Below are 11,844 nucleotides of genomic sequence, written 5' to 3' on the forward strand. Positions count from 1 at the left end.
TTACACATATATGGTTTAGTAACCAAGTAGTACAAAGCAAATGCAAAATATTTGCGGCGTTTTTATCAAAGCTTGCACATCCACTGAGGGGTTCTTGGGAAGGAGACCAGTGGATTTAGTGGGCTGATAGCATGGAGCAATCAGCAAATATACATCTGAACAATGTAGAGTTGAACTAAGACAACAGAGACAATATAACAGTCAACAAGACAGTGTTTCGGCCAGTAAATGAGCTAAATTAAGCTCTGGTGGTGTGGCCTTCATCAGGACAGGGTATTCCTCTGACACTGCCACACGCTGAAGTTACAGCACACCCAAGTTCCGACCCCACAAGATACCCCACGCTTTGGAATATTTGCTGATTGCTCCATGCTATCACCCCACTAAATCCACTGGTCTCCTTCCCAAGGACCCCTCAGTGGATGTGCAAGCTTTGATAAAAACGCTGCAAATATTTTGCATTTACTTTGTACTACTTGGTTACTAAACCATATATGTGTAAATACTGTTGTATCTTGTGTTAAACCTCAGTCAAGTGTATCTATTAACACTCACTACAGTTTCATTAAAATCCAACTGTGGTACTGAAAAGCGTCCTGATACATCTATGTTAGGAGTCATCGTGTACCCCCATAGGAGTGAGTGCACCTTTCGTTAAGCAGCCAGGTACCCCTTGACCTCGCTCACTTTCCTCGTTATACTTCTCGACACCAGACATGATGTAGTTCAACCATATATACCTCGGCCATGACCTCTCTTTCTGCTTTTATTTCTTTTTTAATTTAGCATTTTATAAACATTTCACACCAACCCAACTTCCCTTCCCCCTCCACCTCCCTCCCCCGCACCCTCCTTAGAGGAACTGCAGCCTACTCCACGTCTCCAGATGTTTGTTTCTTCTCTCCAGTGAACTCTTATGTCTCTGTCCCCTTGTCAGCTCATGTCCAAAACCTGTATGCTTTGAGGGGACCATTGTTGCACAAAGTCACTTTTCCAAAATGCTAGCATCTCTCCCCATTCCTTTTGGAATCTATCCGCATCTCCTTGGGCTTTGTATGTCAACATTTCATTGTCACTATGTCCCAGAGCTTACGGTACCAGCTGATAATTGACGGGGCGGAGCACAGCTTCCAGTCTTTAGCTATTACCATCCACGCAGCAAGTAGCGCCGTTGTCAGAGCTCTTGTCTGTGATTTCGAGGTGATGGTCAGCTCCGGGTTCAGGGCGCCCACCATAGTCTCTGCCAGTGTCAGGGGTAGAGCTTCCGGGACTATTTCCTGAAGACTGTTCTCCTCCCAGAATTTCTTGATCTTGGGGCAGTCCCACCAGATGTGCATCCAGTCCCCCACTCCCTCCATCCCCTCCAGCATATACCCGGTTTCCTTTCCCTTTTTCGCCCTCCATAGGTCCTTTAATGCCATCCCCTCCATTTTATAACGTAGTGCCTCCGAGTGTTTTACAACCCTTATTTATTTATTTTTTGCATTTTTAAAGCGCTTACAGAGCCCGGGGGCATTGAGGCGCTGTTACAGGAATATGCCTCTTATTTGCACGCGCTTAATACCAAGAGGTTTCTAAGCACGGACCCGGGGATCGAACCTGTGTTGCTTCATGTCGTTTTGTTTCCAAGGCGAACATGTTTCCGCTGAGCTATCCTCCCGGGACAACCCTGTGCATGGTCTGCCCGCTCTTATCAATCTATGTGTTCCAAGCAATGTTAAAGTGCCCTATGATTATCACTTCCCCGACTACAAATTGTTCTAGTTTCCCCACAACTTGTTTAAGAAATGGGTCTTGGCCTGTGTTGGGAGCATAAATGGTTCCTATAGTGACTGTTTTCTTTCCTATCTGTGCCTGAATGAATATGTATCTCCTGTTCCGGTCTACCAGTGTATTCATTACTTTTGCGCCAAGCGTGTTCCTAAAGCCAATCATTACTCCCGCTGTCTCATTACTTGCGTTCGCTTGGTGTAGTTGTGTATATTGCCGGAAATGTATTTTATGTTTGTCTACCTTCCTTGTATGTGTCTACTGCAGTAGTTTTATGTCTGTGTTGTGTTTCTCTATCTGAGTTTGCACCTTCTTCTGTTTCACTGGTGTGTTCAGGCCCCTCACATTATGTGAGTGAATTACTAATGGCTTCCCCTTTGTTCTGACTTGCCCTTGCCCCCCTTTTCATTGTGCGCCTTATGAGACCTTCCCTTTTTGTCCCGTGTCTTGTGGGTGTGGTTTCTCGTGTCCCTGCCCCCCCCCCGTCTTCCCCATCCCTGCCGCCCACCCCCTCCCCCTAGGTCTGACTCGGTATCCGTGGACTCTTCCACCGACCCATGTTTCTTTTTTTTTTTTTACCAACTTTATTTTCTTCTCATGTGCTCAATTTACAAACATGTATGTGAGAAGCAGTATACAATATTCTTATCATTTTTCTTCTCTTCAGTTCTCATCTCAGTCCTGTACTTGGTTCATGAGTTTTAACATTTATAACTCCCCCCCCACCCTTTTAGCGATAAAGACAAATAACATTTAACCCCTTTCCTCCCTCCCTCCCCCCAACTGGGATGGTTTCCTTTTTTCTACACCAGTAGCCAGTTCTATTGCGATTCGGGCGTTGTCAGCCTGTGTTAGCAATTGCTGTGAACTTGTTCGAGCTTTATCCCTCCAGGGAGCTTTAGTTCCGAATCGTTCTCATCAGGTTTGGTCTGTGGTAGTAAGCTTCCCTATCTGCGACAAAGTCTATGAATGGGTCCCACACCTCCCTGAATTTCAGGTATCTGTTGTCTTTTAGGGCACCCACTTTTTCCATTGCCAGTATGTACCATATTTTAACCCACCAGCACGCAACCACTGGACTCCCCGGGTTTTTCCATCCTCGGGCCAATGTTAGTGTTGCTGCATTTAGTAGTTGTGTGATCAGGGTTGCGTTATTGCCTGTCTCCGCGTACACTCCTTCAACTGCAGTTCCCAGCAGTATTACTTTTGGATCATATGGGAGTTGTCGCCCTGTAATTTCCTTTATATGTCCCAGTATCTCTTTCCAATATATTTCAGCTTTAGGGCAGGTCCACCACATGTGGTATAGGTCGCCTCTGTTACCACATTGTCTCCAGCAGTTGGGGGGATATGCAGAATTCATTTTGTGTAATCTGTGTGGGGTTAGGTACCATCTAGTGTATAGTTTATATGAAGTTTCTCTTATTGTGGTGCATTTGTATTCTTTCTGAGCCGCCCTCCTCCAAATTTGCCCCATTCCTCCTCCGTGATAGGAGCTCCCAGGTCCTTCTCCCAGTTGTCTCTATATGAGATTTGATCCTCAATTCGTGCGTTGTCTAAAAGTTTATATATTCTTGTTATTGCTTTGTGGGTTTGGCCCTCCTGTAGAGTGAGTTCTAGTCCTATGGGACCCCTGACAGCTGCCTTCTTGACCCCCTCCTGGGAAATCCAGTGCCTAATTTGTATATATGTGTATCTATCTTTTTCCCCTATACCGAATTTCTGCTTGCATTCCTCGAATTGTAGTGGGGATCCTTCCTGGTAAAATTCTTTCAGGTGAATCGGGTGTGGTCGTCCCCAGTTTGCCCAGAATCTGTCCCTGTTTACCCGGGGAGAAGTCCTAATTGTGTGCCATTGGTGTAAAGGGGCCCAAACCCGGTGCTATGTGATGTTTTCTGAGTGCTGTGTCCCATGCTTTTAGTGAGGCGCGGGTGGATTCTAGCAGGTGTCCTTCCGCCCCCCTGGCCCCTCCCCGTAGCGTGTGCATTGTCCCTAGTGGGATTCTGGTCTCTCCTTGCTCTATTCCTACCCATCCGTTATGCACATCTTCTCCCATCCATTTCAACATGGGAGCTATCTGGGCTGCCAATACGTATCTCTCCACATCGGGGAGTCCCAGTCCCCCCAATAGGATTGGCCTGGTTAAGGTTTCCCTTTGGATTCTAGGTTTCTCCCCGTGCCATACGAAGGTGACCAAGTCCTTTTGTAGTTCTTTGCTCATTTTAAGGGGGATCTCTATCCGGAGGGAGCTAATTACGTATAGAAGGCGGGGTAAGAGGGTCATCTTGAGTGCGATTATACGTGCGAACCATGAGAGTTCCTGGGCATCCCATCTCGAGAGGTCCTCCTTTAATTGTCTCCACAACCGTACTATGTCCTCCCCTTATAGGTGTCTATATTCCTGTGTTAATTGGACGCCCAGGTAGTTTATGGCATTGGGTTGCCAGGTTAGTGGTTATTTTGCCGCCATTTCCTCGTCCACTCCCTCCTCCTCGGTTATGTTCAGGGCCTTTGATTTTGCGTAGTTGATCGTGAACCCCGACACCTTGGCGAATTCCCGTAATCTTACTAGGGTTTTGGGTAGTGATATGGCGGTGTCCCTCAGGAACAACAGAATATCGTCCGCGTATTCTGTGCTCTATCCCTCCCGCTAGTACCCACTTTATTTCCGGGTCCTGCCTTATTGTATGTGCCACTGGTTCCATTGCCATCGCAAATATGAGGGGAGATAGCGGGCAGCCTTGCCGCGTGCCTCTCCGAATTTGTATTGTTGTGGTAGGTCTACCATTGATTATAAACGTTGTTGAGGGGAGTTTGTAGTTCGCCAGGACCATCCTTATGAAGGTATGGTCGCAACTGTATTTCTTCACAGTTGGCTTCAAGTACGCCCAGTCCAGGCTGTCGAATGCCCTACGTGCATCCAAGGCTGCTATGGAGAACTTATGCTTTGTCTTATTCCCTACGTCTATAGTGTCTACCGCCCGCCTTATGTTGTCCTGTGTGTGCCTCCCTACAATAAATCCCGCTTGGTCTTTGTGGATTATTTGGGGTAAGACTTTCGCCAACCTAGTTGCTAGAATCTTAACATATCACTTAGCATCGCTGTTAAGCAATGATATTGGCCTGTAACTTGCGCAGTCTGTGGGGTGTTTCCCAGGTTTAAGGATTAGGACTGTGGTTGATTTCCCCATATCTGGCGTGACTGTCCCAGTTTCCCTGATGTAGTTAAAGAGGTTCGTGAATGGACCCAGTAGCTGGTTCCTGAATGTTTTGTAGTATCCGTTCCCGAACCCGTCCGGTCCGGGTGTCTTGTTGTGCGGCAAGTGTGTTATGGCATCACTTATTTCTTGGGCCGTTATAGGGGCTTGCAGTTTAAGGTTATCTTCTTCCGTTATCTGGGGGAGAGCAATCTTGGCCATGTAGTCAAGTTGGAGTTGTGGGGATAGTTCCTCTCTTTCGAGGAGGCCCAGGTAGAACTTTTCCATGATATCTAACTTTTCGTGCTCAGATGTACTTATCCCCCCTTTCGGGTTCTTAAGACTCACTATGTAGTTACGGGACTTCTATTTATTAAGTTTAGCTGCTAGGAACCTATTAGCTTTACCCCCGTGTGCGTAATATGACTGTTTAGTGCATAGTAAGGATTGTGCAGTGTGATCTGTCATATGGGCTTCTAGTTGGGCTCTCACTTTTCAGAGATTTCTTACTGTTTTTGGTGTTTGCTTAGCCTTATGTTGTGTTTCTGCTTCCTTTAGTTCCTGCTCAGGTTTCTGTTTAAGTAGCTTTCTTTCCTGTGTGTATGCTGTGGTTTGTGATATAAATTCCCCCCGAATTACTGCTTTCCCAGCGTCCCATATTACCCCCCAATTTGTGTCGCCATTGGCGTTGTCCTGGAAATAGTTATTTAACACTGTTTCCATGTGGGCTCTAAGGGCGACATCTCTGAGTATGATCTCGTTCAGTTTCCAGGTTCGATAAATGCGGGGTGTCTCTTTTGTGGGCATCATTTTTAGTATAACTGGGGCATGGTCGGTGAGGTATTGTACTCCTATTTGTACTTTTTCGATCTGTGGGATGAGTGTGGACGAGGTCAGGATCATGTCTATCCTTGAGTAACCCCTGTGTACTGGCGAGTAGTGAGTGAATTCCCTTTCCGTTTCGTGGAAGAATCTCCACGTCTCTATTACCCCTAGATCTCGGAGCAGTTTACCTAGTGCTTGTCTGTTCCTTCCATCTGCTGCAGTAGGGGGAAAGGTTTTATCTAGGGTAGGGTCCATTACACAGTTACAATCCGCCCCTATTATATTTTGTCCTTCACACCAACTCCCCAGTTTCAGCAAGATTTCACCCATGAAGATGTCTGGTCTGTCATTCGGGGCATATAGTGCTATTAGTGTGTATGTTTGTTCGTGCAGGACCCCCTTGGTTAATAGGAACCTACCTTCTATGTCTCTATATACAGCCTTTTTCTTGAATGGTAAATTAGCGCTTAAAAGGATTGCAACCCCTCTAGTTTTTTTCCCCCACTCCCTGGAGGCAAAGTATTGTCCAGGGAATGCTTTATGGGCCATTCGTTTCTCGTCTATCGCGAGCAGGTGTGTTTCTTGTAGAAATACTGTTGCAGCCTGAAGCTCCATCAAGCGCGTTAGTATACTGCGTTGTTTCACTGGTGAGTTTAGGCCCTGTACGTTCAGGGTCATGACAGTTAACTCAGGCATGAGTCTTGCATTAATTCTTCCTTGTTATCAGTGGGCCCTCTTTCGCAGTAAGTGGTGTAGAGTGTGTAGTTGCGAACCATGCCTCGAACAAATCCCAACGTAACCAAACTAGAACAGTTATAAACTTCCAAACTTGCTTCCCCCTCTCAGTGGTGGGACCAAGGAGCCTTCGCACCTTCTCCGGGTCCCCCACGGAGCGTTGGGTCCCTTGTTTCCCCCAGCGCCCCATTCGCCAGAGCATATCTAAGTCTGGTCGTGGTTTCCAAGATTTCCCCTCCCTCTCCGCCCAAGCTCCTTTCCGTCTCCTCTCCAATTTACCTTTCGCAGTGTCTTTTGTGTGGTCGTCGGTTTCTCCTCCGTTCCGTTTTCAGGTTCTTAGGTGTTCTGATCATTGTTATTTTTCTAAGCCTGTTCTCCTGCTGTTGGACGACATCTGGGACGAAGGGCTGGCCCTCCTGAAGAACCCATCCTCGGCCCTGGCAAAGAGAGTCAGATACGAGAAGAAGTACCGGGTTCCAGACTCTGCACCTATGTGCCTCAGAGCGCTGCCGTCCCCGGACTCAGTGGTCTCCGCGGCGGCCAAGAAGAAATCTGCATCGACTTCCACTTCCCCGCCGGACGGTGAGGGGAAGAAGCTGGACAACATGGGACGTCGGGTTATCTCGTCAGCGGCGACCACTATTAAGGCGGCCAACGCTCTCGCGGCCCGATACGATAGGGAGCTGTGGTTTAAAATCGCCCCCCTCCTGGACTTCCTCCCAGACGGCAAGAGGGCGGAAGCCCTTGAAATATTGCAAGAAGGCGAGGTGGCTTCGGACCACGCCATCACAGTGGCCACAGACATCACCGCCACCGGCTTCTGCCAGATGTGCAACAGCGTTTGCCTTCGCTAGCGTGGCTGGCTCAGGGCCACCGACTTCCGTCAGGACGTACAGATGAGGGTACTGGACATGCCCTTCGACGGGAACAACTTGTTCGGCAAGGCAGTGGATGAGTCACTGCAGGCCATCAAGGCAGACACCCCGAGACAGCCTGTGCCTTGGGCACGCTCCATCAATGACGGCCGTCCTTTCGGCCCTTCAGAGGCAAGTCACAAGGTGCCTCCAAAGGATTCGGTGGCAGTTCTTCTTACCGTCAGGCGGCCCGTTCCTCGACCAGGAAGCCTACAGAGGCTGCAGCAAGGCCAGAGGACATCGTCGTTGTCGCCAAGGGGCCCAGGGTGGTAAGGCCTCGGCAAATCATGACTGAACCGGCCGTGATGTCGGGCTCCCACACGAGCAACCCGGTGGGAGGCCGGCTGGCGAACTTCGTCGGCGTGTGGAAGTCCATCTCCACCGACCGTTGGGCGCTGGATGCCCTGGCCAAAGGACACACTCTGGAGTTCCAAGGGAAGTGTCCCCGTTTCCCACCTGTGGCCAGGAAAGAAAACCACATTCCGCAGCTTCTTCTAGAGGTGCGAGCAATGATAAAAAAAGGACGCAATAGAACTCGTCCCAAAGAGCTTCCGGAGTATACTCGCGGTACTTCCTCGTCTGAAAGAAGACTGGCGGTTGGCGGCCCATTCTAGATCTCCGCCGCCTCAACAAATACATAAAATCCCAGAAGTTCTGAATGGTCACCCTCCAGCATGTGCTGGGACGGAAGGAGACTTTCTGTCGTCGCTGGACTTGGAGGATGCCTATTTCCACATCCCCATTCACAAAGGACATCGAAAGTTTCCGCGCTTCGTGGTCTAAGGGCGGCACTACCAATTCAAGGCCCTCCCCTTTGGTTTGAAGTCGGCCCCAAGGGTCTTCACCAAGTGCCTGGCACCTGTGGCAGTACGGCTGCACCTGCAGGGGATCCACGTCTACCTCTAGAGGATTGGCTCATCCGAGAGAAGTCAAAGGAACTTGCCGTCGGACACACACCGAGGACCGTCTGCCTGCTCACGGAACTGGGGTTCTTGATAAACTATGCAAAGTCCTGCTTGGAGATCTCATCTCAGGACGCCCAGTTCCTGGGAGCCAGACTCAACACGGTGGCGCGCCTAGCTGCACAGTTGGAGGACAGGATAAAGGCCATCTTGGGCAAGGTACAACGGCTGTTGACCATGAAGGTTGCCAGGGCGAGGTCCATCAAGTCCCTGCTCGGCATGATGTCGTCATGCATCTACCTCGTTCGGCTGTGCAGGCTATGGATGCCGCTGCTGCAGGAGTTTCTCGACGCCCGTTGGATGCAAGCAACGGGAAGCTTCGAGGACAAGATCACCCTCAATGAGACGTTCCGTCGAGCGATTCGATGGTGAGGGGGTCCGTGCGCTTCTAGCGGTGGGCACGGACTTTCAGACCCCGGTGTATCAGGAGACGGTGACAACGACGCCTCCCTCGAGGGATGGGGCGCACACACCGGAAATCTCCATGCAAGAGGCCTTTGACTCCCAGAGGAGAAGTCGTTGCACATCAACGTCCTGGAGCTCCGGGCCGTCTTTTGGGCCCTCAAGTCATTCCTTCCATCCCTCAAGGCCAAGGTGGTGCGGGTCTTCACCGACAACACCACGACGATGTTCTACATTTGGAAGCAGGGGGGCACCAGATCCCCAGCTCTCTCCAAGGAAGCGCAGGACCTATGGCACTGAGCCGTCACCCAAAGGATGTTCCTGGTACCCTTTCATCTGGCAGGAGTGAAAAACACTGTTGCTGACTCGCTCAGCAGGGAGCTGCGCTCTTTCCACGAGTGGGAGCTTCGGCAGGATCAGGTGGACCTGCTGTTTCAACGATGGGGCAATCCCCAAATCGATCTGTTTGCGACAGTGACAAACACCAAGTGCCAGAGGTTCGCCAGCAGGTTTCCCCAGCCGGGAAGTATGGGGAATGCGTTCTCATTCCGCTGGGACGGCCTGTTTCTCTACGCATTCCCACTGCTGCCGTTGCTTCTGCGGCTCATCAGTCAACTCAGATGGTCCAGGTGCAGGATGATCCTCGTCGCACCGACGTGGCCGAAGCAGATTTGGCACTTGGACGTTCTGGACATGTCGGCACCCAGGCGAGATTCTACACCAGATTCTACACCACGACCCGGGGTCACTGAACCAGCAGGCCTGACACCTGCAGCGCTAGAGTTCGGAGGATACGAGATCCCGGCGTACTGCAAGGACGTGCTTCTCAAGGGCAGGGCTTCTTCGAATCTCAAGTGCTACGGGCATAAATGGAAGAGATTCACCGTCTGGTGCCGTGCACAGAAGATCAACCCTCTACGGATTACGGCCCTTCAAGTGCTGCCGAACTTGCTGTCGCAGGCCAAGGCGTGTCTGGCGCATGCTTCTATCAAGATCCATCTGGCGGCTATCTCCCGCTACACCAGAACTCTGGGCCGATCATCGCTGTGGTCACATCGCCAGGTTAAGGAGTTCATGAACGAATTTTGCCGCTCGTTCCCGCCGGTGAAGGCTCCGGCCCCGGCGTGGGAGCTCAATGTGGTGTTGACTAGGCTCATGGGTCCTCTGTTCGAGCCTCTGCATTCGGCACCTCTGTAATTCCTATCGTGGAAGACAGCGTTCCTGGTGGCCATTACCTCCGCACAATGAGTGGGAGAGAGAGCCAGACCCTCTCCTGTAAGTCTCCGTACTAGACTTTCCACACAGCGAGGGTCGTGCTGAGGACGCACCCCTCCTTCATGCCCAAGCTGCCGTTGGACTTCCATCTCAACGAGCCCTTGGTGTTGCCTATTTTCTTCCCATCGCCTTCGTCGCCGGCTGAGAGGACTTTGCACTCGCTGGATGTGGGTAGAGCGCTGAAGTTCTACGTGGATCTCACAAAGAGTTTTTGGAAGACATCACAGCTGTTTGTGAACTTTGGCCCTGTGAACCAAGGGAAGGCCCTCTTCAACGCTTCCATTTCCAGGTGGCTCTCCGGCTGTATCACCCATCATTTGGCAACCCGGCCATTGCCTGGCCGTCCGAGAGCCCATTCGACCAGAGCGATCGCTGCAACTACGGCGTTCCTGTCTGGTGTGCCCCCTCCTGGACATCTGCAGGGCTGCTACGTGGAGGTCGACGCACACCTTCATGAAATTCTACTGCGTCCACTGGGATTCCAGGGAGGAGTCCAGAGTCGGCCAAGCAGTGCTGCGCAACCTGTTCGCTTGAAAGTGAGCCTGGTGAGAAGGTAAGAGATCCTTAATGTTGAGTTGTTGAAATGCTTAATGTTTAGTCTTGCCACCTCCCGTGGTTGTGTATGTGTGTACTGCTATGTATTCTTTATTCATGAGCATGTGAATCCATGTCAGACCCCATGCTGGAGAGGGAACAAGTTACTTACCTTTAACTGTTGTTCTCCAGCATGTGTCTGTTATGGATTCACATGCAAACCCTCCCGCCTACCCCTATGCGGCTATTCTCTTTGTCCTACTGCCGCTTTACGTGCTACCAAATCTGAAGATGGCTGGGGGGCGCTGTTGCGCACGTGACAGATGGCAGCCTAAACAGAGAGCTCCGACCCCAGAAAGATCCTGATATTAATCCTTTCAGGGGCCACCCAGGCGCCTAAAGCACAGCATCGCTGCTTGCAGGAGTTCTAAAGGACGACGCATGAAAATGTGGCTAAAATCCATTGCTTGGATTCGAAGATACCGGGTCCGGAGCCCTTGGCGGGTGTGCCTCAAGAGAAGAGCTGACTGTGAGCTCTGCATGAAAACTACGTTGGGCCGCTGGAGAAGTCTAGCAACGGGCCGAGTGGGGGAGGAGCTGTGAGTCAGCGCCACAATGCCAACTAGCCAAGTGAATAGATGCTGCTACTGGGGTGAATACTAACTGGTGATGAGTTGACGGACAGGAGCAGGCCCCTGCGGACTAGCCTGAACCATTCTGCAGTCAACGCGACTATCGCACCACACTTTAACTTAGAAAACAAGGCTTTTAAAAAATAAATGAAATATAAGTCATCCCTGGAACTATTCATCCGACGAAGACCCGGTGTGGACGCGTCTCTGCGGATCTGCAGCGGGAGGCGGGAGCACATTTTCACAGTGGGCTGGTGCTACTGCTGCCGGGACTGCACACCCTTGAACTATCCTGGCTCGGTTGACGACCTGCCCGGCACCCCAGGCCTGGCTAGCGGGGTCTGCCGACGAATAAATCCAGTATGGCTGCCCCCCGCCGCACCCGGTGGCCGAGGGCCGTTCCACAGGATTGGCGGGTGCCGGCGTCTGTGGGGTACGGAGCTGCCGCTGCAGGACCGCTGGGGACTCACCGTGGGCTCCGGCGGCACTCAACACCTGGGGACTGGATGCGGCGGTCCGGGTGGCAGACGGGACCTGGTGGAGGCATCAGTGAAATACCTGATGGTGGTTGGGGCCCGCCCCCCGCCTTGCATCTGGG

The sequence above is a fragment of the Ambystoma mexicanum genome, chromosome 8 (assembly GCF_040938575.1).
Source record: "Ambystoma mexicanum isolate Mex_15411 chromosome 8, UKY_AmexF1_1, whole genome shotgun sequence".
Classification (NCBI taxonomy): Eukaryota; Metazoa; Chordata; class Amphibia; order Caudata; family Ambystomatidae; genus Ambystoma; species Ambystoma mexicanum.